At 41.7% G+C, this 21,885-nt stretch overlaps 1 long non-coding RNA gene across 1 annotated transcript; it reads left to right on the forward strand.

Moving 5' to 3' along the window:
• The first annotated feature begins 465 nt into the window (after positions 1-465).
• Positions 466-20,643, forward strand: LOC128096056 (uncharacterized). Its single transcript, XR_008213515.1, has 3 exons — positions 466-675; positions 18,862-19,145; positions 20,387-20,643. It is a non-coding gene; the product is annotated as an uncharacterized LOC128096056 (long non-coding RNA).
• The last annotated feature ends 1,242 nt before the right edge of the window (positions 20,644-21,885 follow it).

Raw genomic sequence — 21,885 nt, forward strand, 5'->3', positions numbered from 1 at the left:
CCCGGACGCCATGTTGAGAGGAAACGACGCGTCACGCAGCGGCCGAACGGCTGCAGAGAGGAAGCGGCGGCGGCGGCGGCGGTGCCAGCCCAGAGCTGCCGCGGCGCCGGGAGGCAAGGGGCGGAGGGCGGCGCGGGAGGAGCGGCCGGAGCCGCAACTCTACGGCGGCCCGGCGGGGACTCGCGGCCTCCCGCGTTCGCCTGCAGGGCAGCGTGGGGCGTGGCGGGCGTCCTGCGGCGCGGCGCGGGGGTGGGGTGGGGTGGGGTGGGGGGCTTCGGCTCCTGCGGGCGGCTGGGATGCGGGATGCTGGCACCCCGGGCGTTCCCGAGGCCGGGCAGACAGGACCCCTGGCCACCGGACACTGGCTTTTCCAACTTTCTGGTCGCTAGGAGCAAAGTCCCCCGCGGTCCTGGGGCCACAGAAACACCCACGTCGCTCCCTCCGACGCACCTGATTTCCGCCTGCCGCACGGGGTCTAAATTTCCTTCCCAGGTGTAGGAAATTGCTATCTTTGACCGACCTCTCCGCTTACTTCAGGGAGGATCTCTTTTTTGCAAAACGTAAGCTGAAAACCAATGGATGAGGTTTGAAGAGTGTGTTCACTTTTTGATCTCTCTAGGATTAAGTCAGTAAGCCTTAGATTTCATGTCCTTCCTGATGGACTCTGAAGTTACGGTGAGTGCTTCTGACTCAGGTACCCCAGAGGGCCCCAGGGTTCTGTACCTTTAATCCTAAGATTCGGCTCAGAATATGAAAACCAGTTTCAGAACGGAAAAGCTCTAAGTACAAACAGATACTCGTGACCGTGCTGTGCCTGCTTTAATGCCATAGAATTCACGGTTCTGCAGTGCTTCCTTCTGAGCGAAAACGTTAAGAATCCCAGGAAATGGGTCTGGGGCACATCTCTTAAGGTGCACGCTGTTGCATGGCTCCAGCACCATGGGATCCCTGTTAGGATACATCCTTTGCTGTTCTTTTCCTTAGATTGCTCTAGCTGTGGACTTATCCTGTTGCAGCCATTCAAACGCAAAGATGTAAACGCTGCAAAGTGACAAGACTTGGGACATGCAAAAAGCCAAAGAGAATAAAAATGGAAAACCTGGGGGTGATATACAATTAAAATGGACAAATAGATTAAAAATGTGTTTGTCCTGAGAAATCCATAAATCCACTACCTTCATTTAAACATCAGATTCTTGGAAATTAGAGATTCATTATACTCCTATCAAACATAATGTACACTGTTATACATTAGGGGAGCATACTCCGTTTCTAATTTTTCTTTGCTTCGTAGTGCCAGGGTTGTGCCAGATTCCTCTGTAAGTACTATCAGATCAGCAAATCAATGTACTGTTCTGCCTCAGTTCATAGCTGCATTAACATTCTCTAGCCTTCCCTGCTGCTAGATGTAGCCAGTAGGTTTAGCTTATTGAAGCAAACAAAAACTTTGAGAAACTACCTTCCATTCTCTTTTCCCGTCTGTGGTCCAATAGTAAAGAGAGCAGAAAGGCAAATTAAAAGAAGAAGTCTGGGCCTCTGAATGACTCTTTGAGTAGAGCATCATTATGAATGCCTCTTTTGGATTTTACATGATCAAAGTGGAACTGTTCAGTTATGTTTAGCAGTTAGTTTTATCCTCAGCAGCAGACATGGATGTCAAGAATGAGCAACAGAAGCCGAGCTGTGGCAGGCAGAGGCTGGTGGATCTCTGAGTTCAAGGCCAGCCAAGGCTACAGAAAAGCCCTGTCTCAGAAAACCAAAACCAAAACCAACCAATCAACAAACAAAAGAATGAGCAACAGAGGAATTTTTTGCCCTTGAAGAGCTCACAGTGTATTCCATTGTATTTGTCACAATATGTCATCATTTTGTTACCTTGTTTACTTTGTTGGTTGCCTGCTTCTCTCATAGGAGCAAGGACCCCATCTGTTTTCTCCTGTGTGCCTACTGTCTACTGTGTTACTGACACAGGGAATTCTGATACACTTGTCAAATAGAAAGTTGGATAAATGAAAGACATCGGACTAAGTCAGCCATATCTGCCCTTGTAGAGCTTACGGAATGTAGTAGGTAGAGATAGGTTAAGTTAATGACTAGTGGATATATAATTGTAAAATGTGTGTGAAGTATGATTAAAGAGTGCCAGCAGGCAATCTACTGTAGATCTTAGATTCAGGGATAACCAGCCAGAAGAAGTGACAGCTAACCTGGAACCTGAAGAAAGGAGGATTAGCTAAACTAAGTCAGTGAAGACTTTGCTATGCAATGCCTTGGTGTGGAGGTCACTTGGCAGATGTTAGGGCCAAACAAGGAGTGGTGGGAAGGATCAAGAGGAAGTTAAGAGCAAATCTTATGAACCTTGTTGGCCACAGTATGTGTTTGGGTTGCAGCAATGGAAATCTGTTGAGGGTTTTTTTAAGTAGGGCATGACATGATCAGATTGGTGACTTAAAAATATAGATAGATATGTGCATGAGATTAAAAAAAATAGAAATCATAATACCTTTGGTGTATGGTGGAGGGGGGCTTCAAGGATGTGGACTGAACAGTGAAGAGTTCATCACAGCAGTGCAGGATGGCTTGTGCTATCTATGATCCATGGCCACCAGGCAAAATCTTGGGATCATGTCTTCTACAAGAGCCGTGTGGGGCTGGTCTAGTCCTAGCATCTGCTCAGGTTAAGAACGCCATTGGTTTTTTATAAAAGTTCTAGAGGATTTTAGAGGTGAAGGAGAATGGGCACATTTGAGATGTATTTTGGTGGCGGGTTGGAAAGCACTTAGTAAATTGGCATCAAAGATAAAATGCTCCGAAATGCTAGGTTTCGAGTGAGAACCAGATTGAAAGACCATTTGCAGAGGGAAGCTACAGTGGAGTGAGAGGAGGTTTGAAAGTAAGGTGTTTACTTTTCAGCTTTAGGAAAAACACTTCTGAGATATGACTTGATTGTCCAGAAGGCAAGGTTTTCTCAGAGGACCATTCCAGTTTGTCCCTTGTTGAACCTAGAACTCCACTCAAGAGGTGTGAGTAGACGGGGATGCTCACAGGAGGAGAGCAGTCCCACCTGCTGAAAACTTGAGATGTTAAGTGACTTGAAGCAAACTTGGGATCCAATTCTGGAGTAAAGCTGATATTCATGGGAAATAAAGGGAAAATGCTATGTGTAGTGTTTTATTGACAGGTCTTCAGAGGGTGACAAGCTCAGGTAATTGTACACGAAACTGAGTGTGCACAGGTATTTCTGCTTCCTTTTGCTTTTTATTTGTAGTGTTTGGATTATGCAGTTATTTAAGTAAGCCTTCCTCAGTAGTCCCTGTAGTTTTCAAAACTTTCAAGTTCTGTTTCTGAGTTGCTCATCTTATCACTGAATGATGTTTTTCTTTACCAGTAACCTCACAGTCTGCTGTCTGCTTTCGATTTTCTCTTTGAAAAATTTCCCACCATGGTTCTAAGGAGCCAAATAATAACAGACAATAAAAGCAACAAGAGACTTTGCTCTGAGTTTTAGTGTCTTTCTCGGCATGCTGTATAACTGTTCTTTTAACTGTATTTAGAATATGAAAATTAAAGATGGAATCCTTTTTTAGTTAAGGATGAATGTATTTGACTGAGGTTCAAACAATATTACTTACTATCATGTTTACTTGGCTGAAAATGCAATGACTCCAGTAGCCTTCCACATGGTCTCTGAATTTTCTCAGCTTTCAAAACATTTCAAAACATGATCTGACCTGTGATTTAATGTAGAAAAGGAAAAAACATTTTCCCCTCTACCCAGCCTAGGTTCACTGGCCAGGCCTATGCAGATCTGATTAACAGGCTAACAAGAGCAAGCAAACAATTACATGTCTGTCTCAGGACACAGGGGTACTCAATAGCGGGCTGCTTAGAACTTGGGCTTGGTGGGCGTCTTTGGGAACAGCACACTTATTGAGCAGTAACAAGGTAAATAAAAAGAACTTGGAGATTCTACAGTAGTGAGTATGGGAAGTACACATGGGGAAAGGAAGACAAAGGCTGCTTAGTAAAGGTTATCATGTAGACTTCTCTGATGGGTTCTTTTTTTTTTTTTTTTCTCTGACGGGTTCTTTAGGCCAGTGAGCATCTAGAATTGTCTTCAGTTGTCACCCCCTGGATAAAGAGAGGAGGGGACTTTTGTAAATTTGTGTCCTGGTTTTACTCAAATAGTCTTTGGTCTTGCAGGGGGCAAGAGGATTCCTTGTGTATATTTCCAATTGCCTTTGCTTCAAAATAGTGATCCAGTGTAGAATGTTTTAGGGTGCCATATTCAGCCACTCTTTATTTTCCAACTAATTTATCGATAGTAGTGGTATTAATAGTTATGAGCTTATTTATATGAGCTTATTATGGGAAAAATACAGCAACCCAAATGAAGGTTTCGTTATTAGCCCTCATTGATAAATGAAGCTAGCCCATTGCCACTGACCGCCTCTTCTGTCCCCAGCTGCACATACTCACATGTGGCCATGCCTTTCCTCCCTTGGTCCTTCAGCTCTCCCCTCCTATGTTATTCTCACACCATAAATCCAGACCTATACCGAGCTCACCCGCCTCCTCTCCTTTTTTCTTCCGGAATATCTGCCGACGTCTAGCTTTTGTTTACTTTCCTCAGCCTTCCCAACCTTCGGAGCCCCTTCAGAATTCTGTCAGCTCCTAAAGGTGTTCTTTCTTCTACTAGTGGCCCCGTTCGTTCCTTCCCTCTGTCTTTCCACGGCATCCTCTACCTCACACTTTATACATTGAGGCAGGGTCCCTCGCTGAACTTAGAGCTCACCAGTACAATGTGGCAGAACCAAATATAAATATGTTTCTAACTTACCAAAGTGCATGCATACTCTTACCCATAATTTTGTCCTGTTTATTCTTAATCATATATATGTATGCATCGTTTGAAAATGACTTTTCAGAAGTATGAGGTCATAAAATGTAACCATACTACCTCTATTGAAGTTACCCTCAACTACTAGTACACAAAATCAAATATCAAATATTTTAAACTTTTTATTACATTTATTATTCTATACATTAATGTATAGGATTATAAAATGTATATTAATGGAATACAATATACAATAATTATACAATATCTTATATGTTGTGTATAATATATTACAATTACTACAATATTGTATTAATTACAATAATTATGGTAACAATAATGACAATATAATTGATTACAATAATAGTACAATATTAATTGTATACAATATACAATTATGTAAAATAGATAATAAAATTGTATATTATATAATAATAAATACAGTAATTTATACATTAGTGATTATTACTTTGTGTGTGTGTGTGCATGCACATGTGCTACAATGCCAATGTGGAAATCGGGATAAACTTCATGAGTTCTTTCTCTCCTTCCATTATGAGTATTCTGGGGGAATTGAACTCAGGCCATCAGGCTTGGTGGCAGCACCTTCACCCTAGAGCCATCTCACCATCCTTCAAATGTTAAATATTCATGACTTGGGAAATATAAAACTTTCTGATGAAATCAAAATTTAAAATTTTTTTTACAGTAGCCAAGTATGATATCAGCACTCAGGAGGCAGAGGCAGGCAGATCTCTGTGAGTTCCACGCCAGCCAGGAGTGAGACTTGTCTCCAAAATAAAGTAAAATAAGTGAACAGATCAATCCATGGGGATTTTTAATGCCTAAAAGCGTGCCATTAATACATTGAACTTGTATTTTAGACTTCTGGAAAAAGAAAATTCTAAGGCCAGATGGTTTTACTAGTGAATTCTACTAAATAGCTAAGAAGAAACAATTCAGAGGAGTAACACTCTTCTCAGTTCAGTTTCTGAAACTCCTGGAGTGGGGCTAGGTAAAACCGGTGGGCAAGATAACTCACCAGATAAAGGGGATTGCTACGCAACCCCTGAAGAGCTGAGTTTAATTCCTGTATCTTATGCAAACCTGAGGGAGATAACAGACTCCAGAAAGTTGCACTCTGACCTCCACACATGCATCATGATATGTGCCCCCATCTCACATCATTTACAAGCAACAACAATGATAGAAACTAGGTAACAGTACTGGAGGAATAGCAGACCAATATTCTTCCTGAACATCGATGCAAAGACCTTCAACAAAATACTAGCAAATCAAATTTAGGAATAAGTCAAAATGATAACATGTCCCAAACACTTGGGGTTCATCCTGAGAATGCAGCCTGATTTAATTCTTTAAAAAAAAGTATTATAATTGACACACTTAACAGACAGACACAAAGAAAACCTACATAATCATGCTCAATAAAAAAGGGAATATGAAAAAACTCAACATCTATTCATGAGGAGAAGGGTTGGGGGCTGTAGCTCAATTGTAGAACCTTTGATCTTCATGTATGATTCCCTAGGTTCAATCTCTGCTACTGAAGACCACACACACACACACACACACACACACACGCACACACACACACACACACACACACACACACACAGAGAGAGAGAGAGAGAGAGAGAGAGAGAGAGAGAGAGAGAGAGAGAGAGAGGTGGGAGGGGGAGAGAGACTCTAAGCAGAAATCTTCAACTTGACTAAAGAGACCTAAAAAAAAAGCTAAAACCAGCCAATGATAAACTGAATGCTAAGATTGGAAATAAGGCAAAGATGTCTACATTTCTCCTGACAGCTCTTCAACACTAGTGGGAGTTCTAGCCAGTCCAAGGCAAGAAATGGAGAGAAAAAGCACACACATTAAAATGGAAGCAACAGTGTTCTTATTCACAGGTGATATAGTTGGGTCAAAGATCTCAATGAAGCTATTTAAAAAATAAAGCTCTTGGAACATATAACTAAGTCAGATGTTTTCAGAATACAAAATGAAGGCATAAAAATAAATATATATTTTACCAATATTCAATTAGAAACCAACATTTAATGAATGCTTTTACAATAAATCTGAGAAACAAAATACTCATTCCTGTATCTAAGAAAACGTACAGATGGTCTCCATACTGAGAAAAACAAAATGCTACTGAGGGAAGCTGAAAAGGTCCCAAGCAAATCTAAACATGTTCCTGAACTGGAAAACACTGTAATCCTGGAAGCCGATCTGACCGTATGCTGAACGGCAATTCTACAGTTCAGGGCATGTGACAGAATACATGGAAAGAATGTAACTAAAATAGTAATAAAATTGAAGGGATCCTAAGAATCCCGACAGTGTGGAGTCAGCTAAGGGAGTCAGAGATCACAGAACAGCATAGAAAGTTGAGATGCAGATCTGAAAAACATAGCCAATTAATTTTTGACAAAAGGATAGAAGTGATTCTGTGAAGAAGGAGGTGGGGTTGAAACCATTAGATACCCATATGTCAAAACCCCTATCTTTATGCAGAACAACACTTCATACCAAAAAAAAACTCAAAAAAGATCAAAAATGGAAAATGTGAATCTCTAAAACGTTCAGATAAAAACACAAGAAAATCTTCGTGAGTTGAAGTTAGACAAAAAAATAAAAACAAAACAACAAAAAGAACCCTTAGCTATAATAGCAAAGCATAATCCTTAAAGAAAAGAAAAACTACAAACTTTAAAGTTTTTAAAAACTGTGTCTATAAAAGTCCAATGAGAGACTGAATGTCTATAAAAGTACAACGAGAGACTGAATGGCTACGTCAACTTGACACAAGCTGGAGGGAACCTCAGCTGTGGAGTGGCCTCCTTCACATTGGCTGGTGCATATTGGTGCACATTTTCTTAGGAGGGCTAATTGGCGTAGGGGGGCCCAGGCCATGATGGGCAGTGTCATCCTCAGGTCGCTGAGCCTGGTTTGTGTGAGAAAAATAAGTGAGCAAGCCAGAAAAGGTGAGCCAGTAAGCAGCATTTACTAGAGATGACTGGCTCCTGCCTCTCCCAGACTTTGCTCAGCTATAGACTGTAATGCGAAAATATAAGCCAAACAAACCCTTTCCTCCTCCTCAAGTGGGTCAGTGCTCAATCACGACAGGATATAGACCAGAACAGAAACAAACTGAAAAATGAGGAAATGATTTTGAAAAATCACCTATTTGACAAATGACTTGTATGCAGAATACATATTTTTAAAGTCCTCAAGAATCAATAGAAAAATCAGCACAATTTAAAACTTGGTAAAGATCTTGAACAAAGTATTCAGTATCATCACCCATTAAGTAAATGCAAATTAAAACTCCAGTGAGCTACTACGGTACACCTACAAAAATGGCTGAAATAGAAAATGCTGACACTGTGAGGTGTCGAGATGTAGGTCAATCTCATTCTCATTTCCTGCTGACAGAGGTGCGACATGGTGCAGCAAGTCTGGAAAAGGGGGTTGTTGCACAGAAAGTTTAACGCTTAACAAAGTGTATGGCCTGGTGCTGGGGCCCATGCCTTTAATCCCAGTACTCGGGAGGCAGAGGCAGGCAGATCTGAGTTCAAGGCCAGTCTGGCCCACAGTGAGTTCTAGGATAGCCAGGGCTACACAGAGAAACCCTGTCTCAAAAAAACAAAAACAAAAACAAAAAACAATGTGTATGTCTGCCTGAGGACAATTAAACAGGCTCACAGAAACACTGTCCACATGTGTTCCTAACAGCTGTATGCACAGTTATCTAAAATTTGGAACCAACTCAAAATTGCTGTTTCATTTAGTAAATAAACTATAATATGCCTAGTCAATGAAATAGTATTCAGCAATACACACATACCATCACCATCACCCAAATTATCAGTACATCCAGTGTTGTAGTTTAAGTATGAAATGCCCCAACAGACTCATGTGTTGAATGCTTGGTCTCTATCTAGTGCTGCTACTTTGGGAGCTGGTAGAACATGAAGCATATGTAGAAGTTTAGGTCACAAGGGTGTAGCTTTAAAGGTTACACATGGTCTCCAGACCCTTATTCTCTTTCTGCTTCCTGTCTTCCACGAGGGGGTTAGCCTCTGCCAAGTGCATCCATCACAGCAATGTACTGCTTCACCTCAGGCCCAGAATCAATGGAACCAATGACTAGAGACTGAAAGGTCTGAAACGGTGAGCCAAAATAACTTCCCCCATTCATTATCTACTGTACTGGTTAGTTTTTTTTTTTTTTTTATTAACATGATGCAGACCAGGGTCACCTTGGAAGAGGGAACTTAATTGAGAAAATGCCTCTATCAAATAGGCCTGTAAGCAAGATGTTGGGACATTGTCTTGACTAGCAGTTGATGTAAGAGAACCCAGCCCACTGTGGGCTGTGCCACCTTTGGGCAGGTGATCCTTGAGGTATGAAAAAAGTGGCTGAACTTGAGCCCTGAAACACAATCCATTAAGCAGCCTCTGGCCTCTGCTTCATGCCTCTAGGTTCCCGCCTTGGCTTCCAGCCCTGACTTCCCTCGGTTGTGGATTGTGATAGGCTGTGTAAGCCCTTTCTTCCCACGTGACTTTTGGTCAGAGTGTTTTATCTAGCAATAGAAGGAAAACTAGGACATTCATGTCATCTGGGCACAGTTAGAGAAAGAGAGCTAACACATGCAGCAACTTGGATATACCTAAAAATCATGATGCTGTGTAAGAGAGAATGATCTGAAAATGGTTCTGTGCTTGCTGTTATGATTTGTATTTAAAATACTCTTTAAAAGCTGTGTGTTGAAGACTTGGTCCCCAATGCATCAGTGTTCAGAAATGGGACCTTTGTGAGGCCTTGGATCATGAAGGTTCCAACTTCACCAGTTAATTCATTTGTGAATCTGTAGCTTGATTGGTATTGAGAAGTGATTGAAAGGTGAAGCCTAATTGAAAGTAGTCTACTAAGGGCATGCCCCCTTAGGGTATGTTCATTCCCCCACCCCCTTCCTTTCTTGCCAAACATAAGGCAAGAAGCTTTGTTCCACCAAGTGTTCCTCACCATGATGTTCTGCCTTAGCAGGGGCCCAAATGCAATGGACACAAGGACCCTGGACTGAAATCTCTGAAACTATAAACCAAAGGAAATATTCTTTCCTTTAAGTTGATTTTCTCAGTAATGGAAAGCTCTTTAACACATTTGCTATGTTTAGATATTCAATATTCCCATTGGTCAATATGTCAAAGTATTGGTCCCTAACATGGCACTATCAAAAGGTGAGACTCTTTAAGGAATGGAGCTTAGAGAGATGTTTGGATCACTGAGGCTGTGCCCTCAAAGGCGACTATGGTATCCTATCCCTTTCTCTTTGCCTCTTTCTGTTTGTGGCCATGAGATGAGTGATTTTGTTTTACCATGGACCCATACTGTGATATGCCTCCACAGGCCCTCAACAACAGGGCCAATGGATCATGGACTGAAACCTTCAGAAATATGAATCAAAGTTAACTCATTCCCTTCCTCTCTTCTCTCCTTTCTTTCTATTTTGTTCATTTCTTTTTGTTTTTGCCAGGATCTTGCTGTGTAGCCCTAGAGCTTGCTATGTAGACCAGGTTATCCTCAAACTTGCAATGATCCTTCTGCCTCCAAAGTGCTGGCTAATTTTATGTCAACTTGACATAGGCTAGTGCTGTGGGATGGTCTGTATGTCAAATCTGTTGCTCTGATTTGTCAATAAATAAAACACTGATTGGCCAGTGGCCAGGCAGGAAGTATAGGCGGGACTAACAGAGAGGAGAATTGAGAGAACAGGAAGGTGGGGGGAGACACTGCCAGCCGCCACCCTGACAAGCAGCATGTGAAGATGCCGGTAAGCCACGGGCCACGTGGCAAGGTATAGATTTATAGAAATGGGTTAATTTAAGATATAAGAACAGTTAGCAAGAAGCCTGCCATGGCCATGCAGTTTGTAAGCAATATAAGTCTCTGTGTTTACTTGGTTGGGTCTGAGCAGCTGTGGGACTGGCAAGTGACAGACATTTGTCCTGACTGTGGGCCAGGCAGGAAAACTCTAGCTACAGGCTAGAGTCATCTGAGAGGGTGGAACCACAATTGAGAAGATGCCTCCATAAGATTGGGCAGTAGGGCATCTTCTTAATTAGTGACTGACGCAAGAGGGCCCAGCCCATGGTGAGCGGTGCCATCCCTGGGCTGGTGGTCCTGGGTTCTATAAGAAAGCAGGCTGAGCAAGCCATTGTGAACCAGCCAGTAAGCAGCACCCATCTATGGCCTCTGTATCAGCTCCTGCCTCCAGGTTCCTGCCTTGTTTGAGTTCCTGTCCTGACTTTGTATGAAAAGGAATATGGGAGCATAAGCCACATAAACACTTTCTTCCCCAAGTTGTTTTGGCTGTGGTGTTTCGTCAAAGCAATAGTAACCCTAATTCAACAGTATATACCACCATGACCAACTGCAGTGTCTTTCTTCTTAGTAAGTTGAGTATCTCAGATATTTAGTATAGTAACAGAAAGCTGACTAATATGTACAATATGGTCCATTTTATGACAGTCTCACAAAGACAAAAGTACAGAGATTAAAATATGAGTAGTTAGCAATTATCAGATATGGAGGAAGGAATGTCTGTGAAGGATCAGGATAAGAATTCTGGGAGTGATATACTTATTCTGAGTCCTGATTCTGGGTAGTTACATGCGTGCTTGTGTTGAAATTCATAGAACTATTCACAAAAATAAGCCAGTTTTAGTCTGATAACTTTTATTTGAACTCAGTAGTACATTTACATTTTACACTTAGTAGTACATTTTGCCTCTAGGAGACTACAGAATCAGAAACCACTGGATATGGGGTAGAGAAAGAATTCATTCTAGAGATCTCTCTTTTATCATTAAAAAGAAATACAGCTTTGGTACATGAATCAATACAAAAATCGAAGTAGCATTGGGAGGAGGGGCATCTGGTAAGAGCTAGGTGAGTCAACTAGACCATGAGTTAATGTTTTTGGATGAGTACACACAGTTCCACTCATGTATGACCAACAAGACTTTTGAAACTCAATCGTGGCTCCCCTGCAATGCCACAGTGTGGGGGATTGTCCATGGACATGTATGTACTTTCAATGCTTTTCTTAGTGATTCAGCATGATTTCAACCTGAAAGACTTTATGCAGTTTCTTAACACACCCTTCCTAATCCCAAAGGAAACTCTTACATTACACACTGCAGAACGCATATCACCACTGATATGTAGCTAAGTGAAAACTTTTTTCAACATTTAAGAGAAGCCATAATAGATATAACAATTTGACCTTTACTTCATGCATGAACTTCTTTCTCCTGTGGCTGAAGAGCTTATAATTTGGTTTTGGTGATAGTTTTTAGAATTGTCAACTATAATTATATTTAACTTTTATGTACTCATGTAAGTGTGTGTGCATACTATATGCATGTGATACTTGTGTGAGGTGTAGATGCCCACACAGGTGTTGTGCAGTGTGCATGCACAGAGGCCAGGGGGGGTGCCAGGTGTCTTGTTCTGTAATTCTCTGCCTCCTTCTCTTGAGACACGGTTCTTTCTGGACCTAGGCTGGCAGTAAGCACCCCAATCCTCTTTTTCGCATCACCTTTTGCTGGGGTTACAAGTATGTGCAGCAACACCCAGAGTTTTACATGGATGCTTGGGTTCCAAACTCAGGTCCTCATCCTGGTCTAGCAAGTGCTCTTATCCACTGAACTGTCTTCCCAGCTTGAAGAGTCTTAGGTTGCTGAGGATGACCTTGAACTCTTGATCTTCCTTTTTCATCTCCCAAGAGCTGGGTATTTGCTACCACATCCAGCCTAAAAGTACTCTAAAGTTTAGTTATTATATATATTTTTTAGTGTGTGTGTGTGTGTGTGTGTGTGTGTGTGTGTGTGTGTGTGTGTGTGTGTGTATCATGATGCACGTGTGGAGCTCAGAAGACAACTTGCAGAAGTCAATTCTCTCCTTGTACTTGTGGACCATGGAGAATTGAACTCGGTTTTTCAGGCTTGGCGCTAAGTGCCATCACTTGCTGAGCCATCTCACTACCTTTTGAGAGCAGTTAATAAACTGTGGTATACCCATCAAGTAGAATATTGTGTAGCCATACTAAAGGAGGACATCACAGAGCTGGAGAGACAGCTTAGGCATTAAGCTTGTACTGCTCTTCCAGAGGACCTGAGTTCAGTTCCCAGCACCTACATTGGGCAGCTCAAAACTCTCAGTAACTATAGCTCCACAGGATCTAATGGCCTCTTCTGGCCACTGTAGACAACTGTACTCATGTGCATATACCCCCCCACACACACACCTAAAAGTAAATATGGGGAAATGGCTCAGTGATTAAGAACACAGGCTGCTCTTCCAGAAAATTCATGTTCAATTCCAAGCACCCACATGGTAGCTCACAACTGTCTGTAACTCCAGTTCCAGGGAATCTGATGACCTCTTCTGGCCTCTGAGGGCACCATGCATGGACATGGTGCACAGACATACATGCAGACAGAGCATCCATATACATTAAACTAATCTTTTTTTTTTTTTTTAAAGAATGAAATTACTTTTAGTGTCCTGATATTGAATGAGCATTTTTAGGTATGGAAAGATAATTTCAAAATAGTATATCTGAAATGTTCTTTTTTGATGTAAAAAGAGAGATGTTCATACATATTCCTACATACATAGATTATATACACGTATTTTATTTCTACGACTTTAATTTGTCTTTGGAAGAATACAGATGAGCTGAGGAATCAGTTTATAGTGAGAATTGGGATGAATCATTGACAACTTTATTTTACATATTAAGCCTTGTGAATATTTACTTATTATAAAATTAAAATTAATACCTTTCCCAGTACTCAGGAGGCTGAGGCAAGAGGATTGTCTTGAATTTGATGCCAGCCTAGGCTACAAAGTAAAATATGTCTCACAGACACAAAACAAAAGATTTCTCTTTTTCTTTAAGGATTTTCTTAGTTAATGGTATATGTGTGGGCCTGTGTGTGGATATGCACATCTGAGTTGCAAGTCCCTGAGGAGGCCAGAGTGTCAGATCCTCCTAGAGCTGTAGTTACAGATAGTTGTGAGACATCCAGCATGAGTATTAGGAATCGAACTTGGGTCCATTTCCAGAGCAGTTTTCCTTTAATGACTGAGCCAGCCATCTCTCATTCCCCTCCCCTTTCTTTTTTTCAATAAATACAATTACATTAAATATAATTAACTGGAAAAAGAGTAATTAATTCAGTTTTTATTTCTTAGAGCCCAAGAAGTGAGCAGAATAAAAAATTTCTCATTGTCACATTTTTCTGATATTTTTTTCTTCACAAAAGAATGGAGAAGTGTGTAAGGTCCTCAGATACTTTAATATATTCATGCTCAATATATTATATGTTGTCCTAGCCTCAGCAATATCTGGAGCTGGCTAGAAAGACAAAATACTTGGTTCTCCCAAACCTACTAAATCAAAATGTTTCTTTAAGAGATCCCCTGGGAGATTTGTAAGTGCTACAGTGTCAGAAATATATTTCCAACAGGCAGGATGCAGTTAGATGGAGGCAGTACCCAGCCAGAGACTAGTAGGGAAGTGGGTGGCCTTCCAGGTGGCAAGCAACTCTCTAAGGGATCTGGTGAAGAGCCAGAGTGAATTGAAAAGACCTTAGAACTTGGGTTCAAACAAGACTGGGGAAGTAGCTCAGTTGGCAGAAGCTTGTCTCGTGTACGTGAAGTCCTGGGTTCTGTTCTCCAATACCACATAGACTGGGTTAACAGTGATACTTGTAGTCCCTACACTGAAAAGGTAGAGGCAGGAAGTTCAGAAGTTCAAGGTTTTCTTGGATAATACTGAGTCTAAGACCAACTTTGGAGATCTTATCTCAAAAAAAAAAAGAAAGAAAGAAAAGAAAGAAGGAAATCCTACTTTCTAGGTGCAAATACAAATGTAATACAGTTTTAACTTAACCTGAAAACAACCCATTGGTGGAACCCCATAAGAAAATGTACCTGTGTCCTTGACTGACCTTCCCCTGATCGTATTCATGGGAAGGGGATTTCTGCAAATGTCATCCCATTGAGGGTTAGAGCTCCCACACACAAATTTGGGGCATGAAGGGGACACAATTCATTTCATAGCAGATCCCATAATTAGTTTGTCCTTACCATCACCAAAAAAATTCTCCCCTTGGCTGTGATTCCATTTTTGTTTTTAATCTCATTCAAGACTACATTTGGCATTTAGTTTAATGTCTCTCCTTGAACAAAAATGCTATAACAAGGGGTGATAGCATATGATATGAATTGTCCTGGGAATGGAGGTGGAGTCTTTAAGGAGCAGAGAGAGGCAGGGAGCTTATATTGTGTCTTCCACACTCACTACTCAGATGTTATTGAATATGTATTTTTTTAAATGTTGAGAAGGGAGATAGATAGATAGATGATAGATAGATGAATAGATATAGATAGATGATAGATAAATATAGATAGATGATAGATGATTGATAGGTAGATAGATGATAGATAGATAGATAGATAGATAGATAGATAGATAGATAGATAAAAGAATTTGAATTTTGAATTGCAGGTGTTTGCTGCAGCAACCACTCAGTCTCCCGTCTTCCTTGATTTGGAACTGGCTTGATCTGCCACTTCATAGGACATTAGGTAATTGCAGCTTCTCTCAGATACTCCATGTCCACACAGTGCCAGAGTGCAGGATCCTCCCCATTTGCCACTTGCTTCTGTAGTTGTGTATTAGGAGCAACGTACCTAAAAAATACCTTTGAGAAAAATTTGTCCCAGTTGCTGAAATTGTAAATCTCACTGTTGTGATTGATTGTCAGCCACAGTCACTAGAATCACCCATAGATTTATTTCAACATACAGACCGAAACTCTCTAGAATACGAACAAACAGCTCTCCTTGCTCCTTGTCTAACCCCCTGAACCCTCTTCTCAATATGGCCTCCATCTTAACACAGCATAAATTCATCCACCTCTAGATCCCCTCAACGTACACTGGACATGTGAACAGACATTAGCAGAGTTCGAACAGCTCAACTGCACATTCCAAAAGTGATAAGCCCAGCCTCCATAAGTTCTTATCTGAAAAAGCCCAATGGCACCAAGAAGAATTCCATTACTTTCTGCCAGTTAAAAATCACAGGCAGAAAGACCCCATTTCTCCTCTTGGAGTAGTTACTTTAAAGAGTTTGCTGTGCCAAGTTCTTCTCTGATCCTCTGAGATGTAAGCGTTCTCTCACTCAGAACTATCTTCGCACAATTCTTGGTCTACACCTATCTCTGATGGCCCAGCCTTGATTGACAAGTGCTCTGACTCACATTGCTCCCTCTTCTATATCCAATATATCAGAAGCTCGTCTCCCCTCACATGGACCAGCCACCTCTCACCCATCTTGTCTTGTCTTGCTTTCAGTACATACCAACTATTAAAATGCCACTTGTCTTTTTCCCCCAATGAACTTTAGTTCAGTTCGCACAGGCATTCTTCCTTATTTTATAGAAACTGCCACAGGAGAGTCTCCTGGTGCAGTTAGATTTGCCCTACAGCAGTCTGTGGGATATCGGTCCCTAAAGTGGGGACAACAGCATCACTGTCACCTGGGAACTTTCATATGTTGACCCTCTCTTCCCACTGATTCTGAGACCATGGGGATGTAACTCAGCAACCTGTGTTTTCTGAAAATACTTCTATCCTCCACTCTCTCTTTTCCTTTTTCTCTTCCTCACCCACACAGCTTGCCGGGTGTCCTAGGCTGGCCCAAGGTCCTCCTGCTTAAGCCCATAAGTGAGTATGTTTGTCTACCACCACCTGAACCTCTCGTGGTAATTTTCAGGTACTAAACTTTGAGAACCACTGCTGATGTGGTTAAATGCATTCTGTATATATAATCAGGACTTGGTTAGTTGTTAACTGTGACATGAGCCTAGTTACGTCAATAAACAACCTGGAAGAATGTGTCTGCATTCTTGTTCCTGCTTTTCCCTCTTTACTCTATTTTCTCTAAAACAAGAACAGAGGGATTCTTGGTCATGAATAGTTATGGAAATCACCGTCTATCTTTGCAATCACAGCATGGATTGCTAAAGTTCAATGACAACATTGGACATTGGAAGGGAAAGTAAAATCTAGAGCCTACAAACCAGATTCATATTCTCTCCTGTTTAAAAAAAATTCCCAAGCCGGGCGGTGGTGGCGCACGCCTTTAATCCCAGCACTTGGGAGGCAGAGCCAGGCAGATCTCTGTGAGTTCGAGGCCAGCCTGGGCTACCAAGTGAGTCCCAGGACAGGCGCAAAGCTACACAAAAAATGATAGTATTTATATGATTGTTTTTCCCTTCTGCATTTACAGCTGAATATAAAGCATGCTTGGCTCCTCAGTAGGTAGCCCAGTCCATTGCCAGCATCTTCTGTGATGATGCAGCATTCTGAAAATATCTCTTACATTCTAAGAGACTGGAAATTTTGCTGGACTCCAGAGCAGTCACACACAAGACACATAGACACAGACAGAGACACACAGCATACAACAGACCGACACACATAGGGTCAGACATACACAGCCACAAATACCACTTACAAAGACAGGACAAACACACACAGCTCATATGACACACACATACATAATCAGTCAGATACTGCTTGTACACACAGCCATATACAGCACATACAGACATTTACAGACACGCATGCACAGTTCCACAGGTAGATATTACAGAGACAAAAAAAGCAGACATACATCTGGACAGATACGGGGACAAACAGATTCACAAGACAGACTTCAGACAGGTACAGATTAAGACTCTTGTAACACACTGATGGAGGGTGGAAGACACTGTGAGCATGATGAAGAGAATTCAAATCTGGACCTGCTTTGGTTAAACATCTCCAAGAGGAAGGTACTTTCCTTTCTTTCCTTAAGGTGACACAGATGTATTACTGGTAACTCAATTAATCACTAATGGGCATAATCTGTACATTCTTCCTACTACCAGAGAGCAGAAGGGATATTGGGGATGTGAGCAGTCACGGAGAGAGATAGTATGGAAAAGGACTGTGGTTCTGAACTTTGTACTCTAGCGGTCAACACACTGTACTGACTGACTTAATGTATGCCTGCATCTCATTTGCAAAACACATTCCACAGAAAGAAACCTTGTTTCTGAAAATATGTGTTTTGGGGGTAGGGATATATGAGGAAGTTCTATTTGGGGGAGATGTATTCTGTTGTTTTTCTGTGTTAAATATTTATGTAGCTTTGCAAAATACATGATATGGTAAAATAAAAGAAAAAAATAATTATTCCCACACAAGCCTACCCACAGTGTTCTTTCAAAGCACAGAGGCATAGAAAATAATCTTGAACTTCAGAAACAGATCGTAGCACAGGGCCATTTCTTTGTTTTTCTAACACTAGGATTTTTATTTTGTAACTCCCCTCAGATAGGGCAAATTAACAAAATTTGAGAGACATCATTTCTAGGAGCTATCAAAAATGTATTTTGGCCAGATGTAGTGACCTACAATTGTAATTGAAGTACTGGGGAGGATGACTCAGGAGAATCTTGAGTTTGAAGCTAGCTTGGGCTACACAGAGTTCAAGTCCAGGGTGGAATCCATAGGGACACGTGGTCTCAACAACAAAACAACATAAACACCACAAATCAATAAGACCCTGTGATGGTTTGAATGGGAATGGCCCCTATAGGCTCATATGTTTGAATGCTTGGTCCTTGGTTGGTAGAACTGTTTAGAAAGGATTAGGAGGTGTGGCCTTGTTGGCAGAGGTGTGCCACTGGGGGTGGGCTTTGAGGTTTCAAAAGTCTACACCATTCCCAGTTAGCACTCTCTGCCTTGTGCTTGTAGATAAGAATGTAAACTCTTAGCTACTGCTTTAGTGCTACATTCCTGGTCATGAATATCGTGGACTCATCCTCTGAAACTGTAAGCAAGTCCCTAGTTAAATGTTTTCTTTTGTAGGTTGCCTTGGTAAAGTATCTCTTCACAGCAATAGAACAGTGACTACTAAGACAGACCCACTTGCTCTTCAAATAATCAGAGAGTTTCTGAAATTTCCTTAATTTTCACTTACATCAATGTTTCTTTGAACTCCCTTGGGAACTCTTCAGTAACTACTCGTAAAGCTTTGACTATGGCGTGAATTACCATTGCCTCAACTGAACATTTGTACCAACAAGTCAAACCAGTCTCCCTTCCTGCCTTCCTCCCCACCCCAAAACATGTTTTATAAGGAAAAAGCAAAGGTAAGTTCAATCGGGAGGGGCAGAGGAGGGCTCCTCTTGCTGGAAGTTAATTATTTCCTTCTATTTCCTCTCCAGTGATATTATCAGCCAACCCAGAGCCATTTCTTCCATGTCCATTACTCTGTTCCATTAAGCAACAGGTGCTGTTTGCAAAAGCTTAAAAAAAAAAAAAATAGAAGCAAGCAACAGTTTTGGTTAGCAACATTTCCTAACTCCTGTCAGAGACACACCCATGAACTTTCCACATTGCATGGCAAGGTGGAAAATTCTAACCTTTTAAAAACCCCTGGTTGTCAAAAATTCATGGGTAGGAGAAAAAGCCAGAGAAGAAATCATTGCTAAGTTACTTCCTGTGTGCATATGTTCTATTTGACACACCGGCAGTGACTGCTGCCTTCTCTAAAGCTCTCACACTGCAGGTTGTGGAGATGCACTTACAGGGGGAGACGGTCAATCCTCAACAGCGGAAAGAGAAGCCAGGAGAGAAGAGTCAGACCCAGAAAACAGTAAGGCTTAGGCGGCATGAAATAAATGACAGAAATTTATGTATGTCTCTAAGGGGACAGAGAGGCAGGAGTGATTCCCTATTGAGAGGCTTTACAGTGGAGCCCCAGGTAGTGGCCACATGGCTCAGATACCCTAGTTCAGGGTACACACACACACACACACACACACACACACACACACACACACACACATGACACACGACAGTGAGACGAGAAAGCGAGACAAGAGAAAGCAGACTGAATGACAGGATGCCTATGAAGCTCTTTGGGCACCACCTCACTACTACTTTGAGAAGCAATTGACACATGATGTAAAGTCTGAAGGATAGAAGACCTTTAAATAGAGGAGAAGGGTGTTCCAGGCTGAGGGAGCAGTACAGAGTCAGAGCTGACAGTTTGGGGCTCAGCAGTGAAGCGGAGAGTGAAAGTTGCTGTGTACTTACTACAAAGAGGAGATGGAAATGAGACATGGAAAGTTACAGTAGACAAAAGTACTGGGAACTGTGTGCACCGGGCCATGGGATTCAGACGTGAAGAAAAGGTGGGTGCTTTGCCTCTCCTCCTGAGGTGTCATTACCTTCTCTATCAACCTGGTTTGGTTTTTAAAAAAAGACATATGGAAAGGAAAACCAACATGTCACAACCCACAAGGACATCTTGGTAGTACCCTGTGTCCTAATTAATGAATTGTGAAATGGCCACTGTCTCTGCTTCCCTTGACCCCTTTCTTCCCAGCCTGCTCCATCCCCACTCTGTGGATACCAGCAGCATTAACTCCATCTTCAATATATCTGACATCACCTGGGACCCCTACATCCCAGCTCTGCTATTCACTCAGCCACCGGCAGCACTGTCACCAGCGCCCCCCCACCCCCCAGAATCCCACCATCGCCATCAAGCACATGGAGGTGAACAGGAGGACATGGACGAGAAGTGGCTGAACACTGTTCTTCCCAGGAATGACATCCTTTGTCCTCGATTGAATTTTGTGGAGAAGATCCACCTTGGTAGATGGATCCAGATGGTGGCTGGTATTCTGCAGGGCCTCAACAAGTCTTTGTTAAATTGAGTTTTAATTGCTTATGAGATCTTGATTAAAATAAACTTGGCTACTTTTTGTCCTATGAATCTTCATAAGTCAATGGTTTTTTTTTTCTTCAATAATGAGATTAGGAATATCAAGAAGCAGCTGGGATATTGTCAAATTTTAGTTTAAATGTTGAATAGTTTTGATCATAACCCCCATTTAGCAATATTAAGAATAAATCAATCGGTCGGGCGGTGGTGACTCACGCCTTTAATCCCAGCACTTGGGAGGCAGAGCCAGGTGGATCTCTGTGAGTTCGAGGCCAGCCTGGGCTACCAAGCGAGTCCCAGGAAAGGCGCAAAGCTACACAGAGAAACCCTGTCTCGAAAAACAAAAAAAAAAAAAAAAAAAAAAAGAATAAATCAATCTTGTAATTTTCCAAATGTCAGTTGACCTCTCTGATCTGTGATTTCACTTTCTTCAGTTTAAGTTAGTAGAGGTCAACAAAAGTCTGTTTTGTTGCTAGAATAATTATTAAAATTTTTCATTACATGTATTTATTTATTTATTTTGTATGTTAAGATGAATGTGTGTGAACCCACATGTACATGTTGGACAACCTTTGGGAGTCCATTTGCTTCTTCCGTCATCAACTTCAGGGCTTCCGGGATCAACTTCAGGCCATCAGACTTGAAGGCAAGTGTCTGGATCCGCTGAACCATCTCACCAGGCCAAGGTGAAACTTCTTAATATGGAGACCACATACTTGTGTGTAGACACACACACACACACACACACGCACACACACACACACACACACACACACACACACACAGTTCAGTGCTATATTTTGCTCAGGATTTCTCTGAGGGTTTGGAACATGACTAAAGGAGAATCTTTCATAAAAATAATAGATCCATTTTATAAAATGTGAACAATATCGGACTTTCTCCCTTTCCCAGTTCCCAGAAAAACAATAACTATAGTCATCCATAGTACTCATGTCCTTCTACTGTGTCCAACAGCTGTCAGTACAACTTTAGGGACTGAAAATGAAGATGAGGGCATTCCTTTATGGTTTTTAGAGGGGCTGAGAATGTGGCTCAGTAGTAAGGTGCTTGCCTAGCACCTGTAAGGCCCTGAGTGTGAGCCCTAGCACCACAGAACCCATAAATACAGTTCTGGAGGTCAGACGTCTGACCCAGGT

This window comes from Peromyscus californicus, unplaced genomic scaffold (genome assembly GCF_007827085.1).
Source record: "Peromyscus californicus insignis strain IS unplaced genomic scaffold, ASM782708v3 Scaffold_5__1_contigs__length_169319896, whole genome shotgun sequence".
NCBI classification, from domain to species: domain Eukaryota; kingdom Metazoa; phylum Chordata; class Mammalia; order Rodentia; family Cricetidae; genus Peromyscus; species Peromyscus californicus.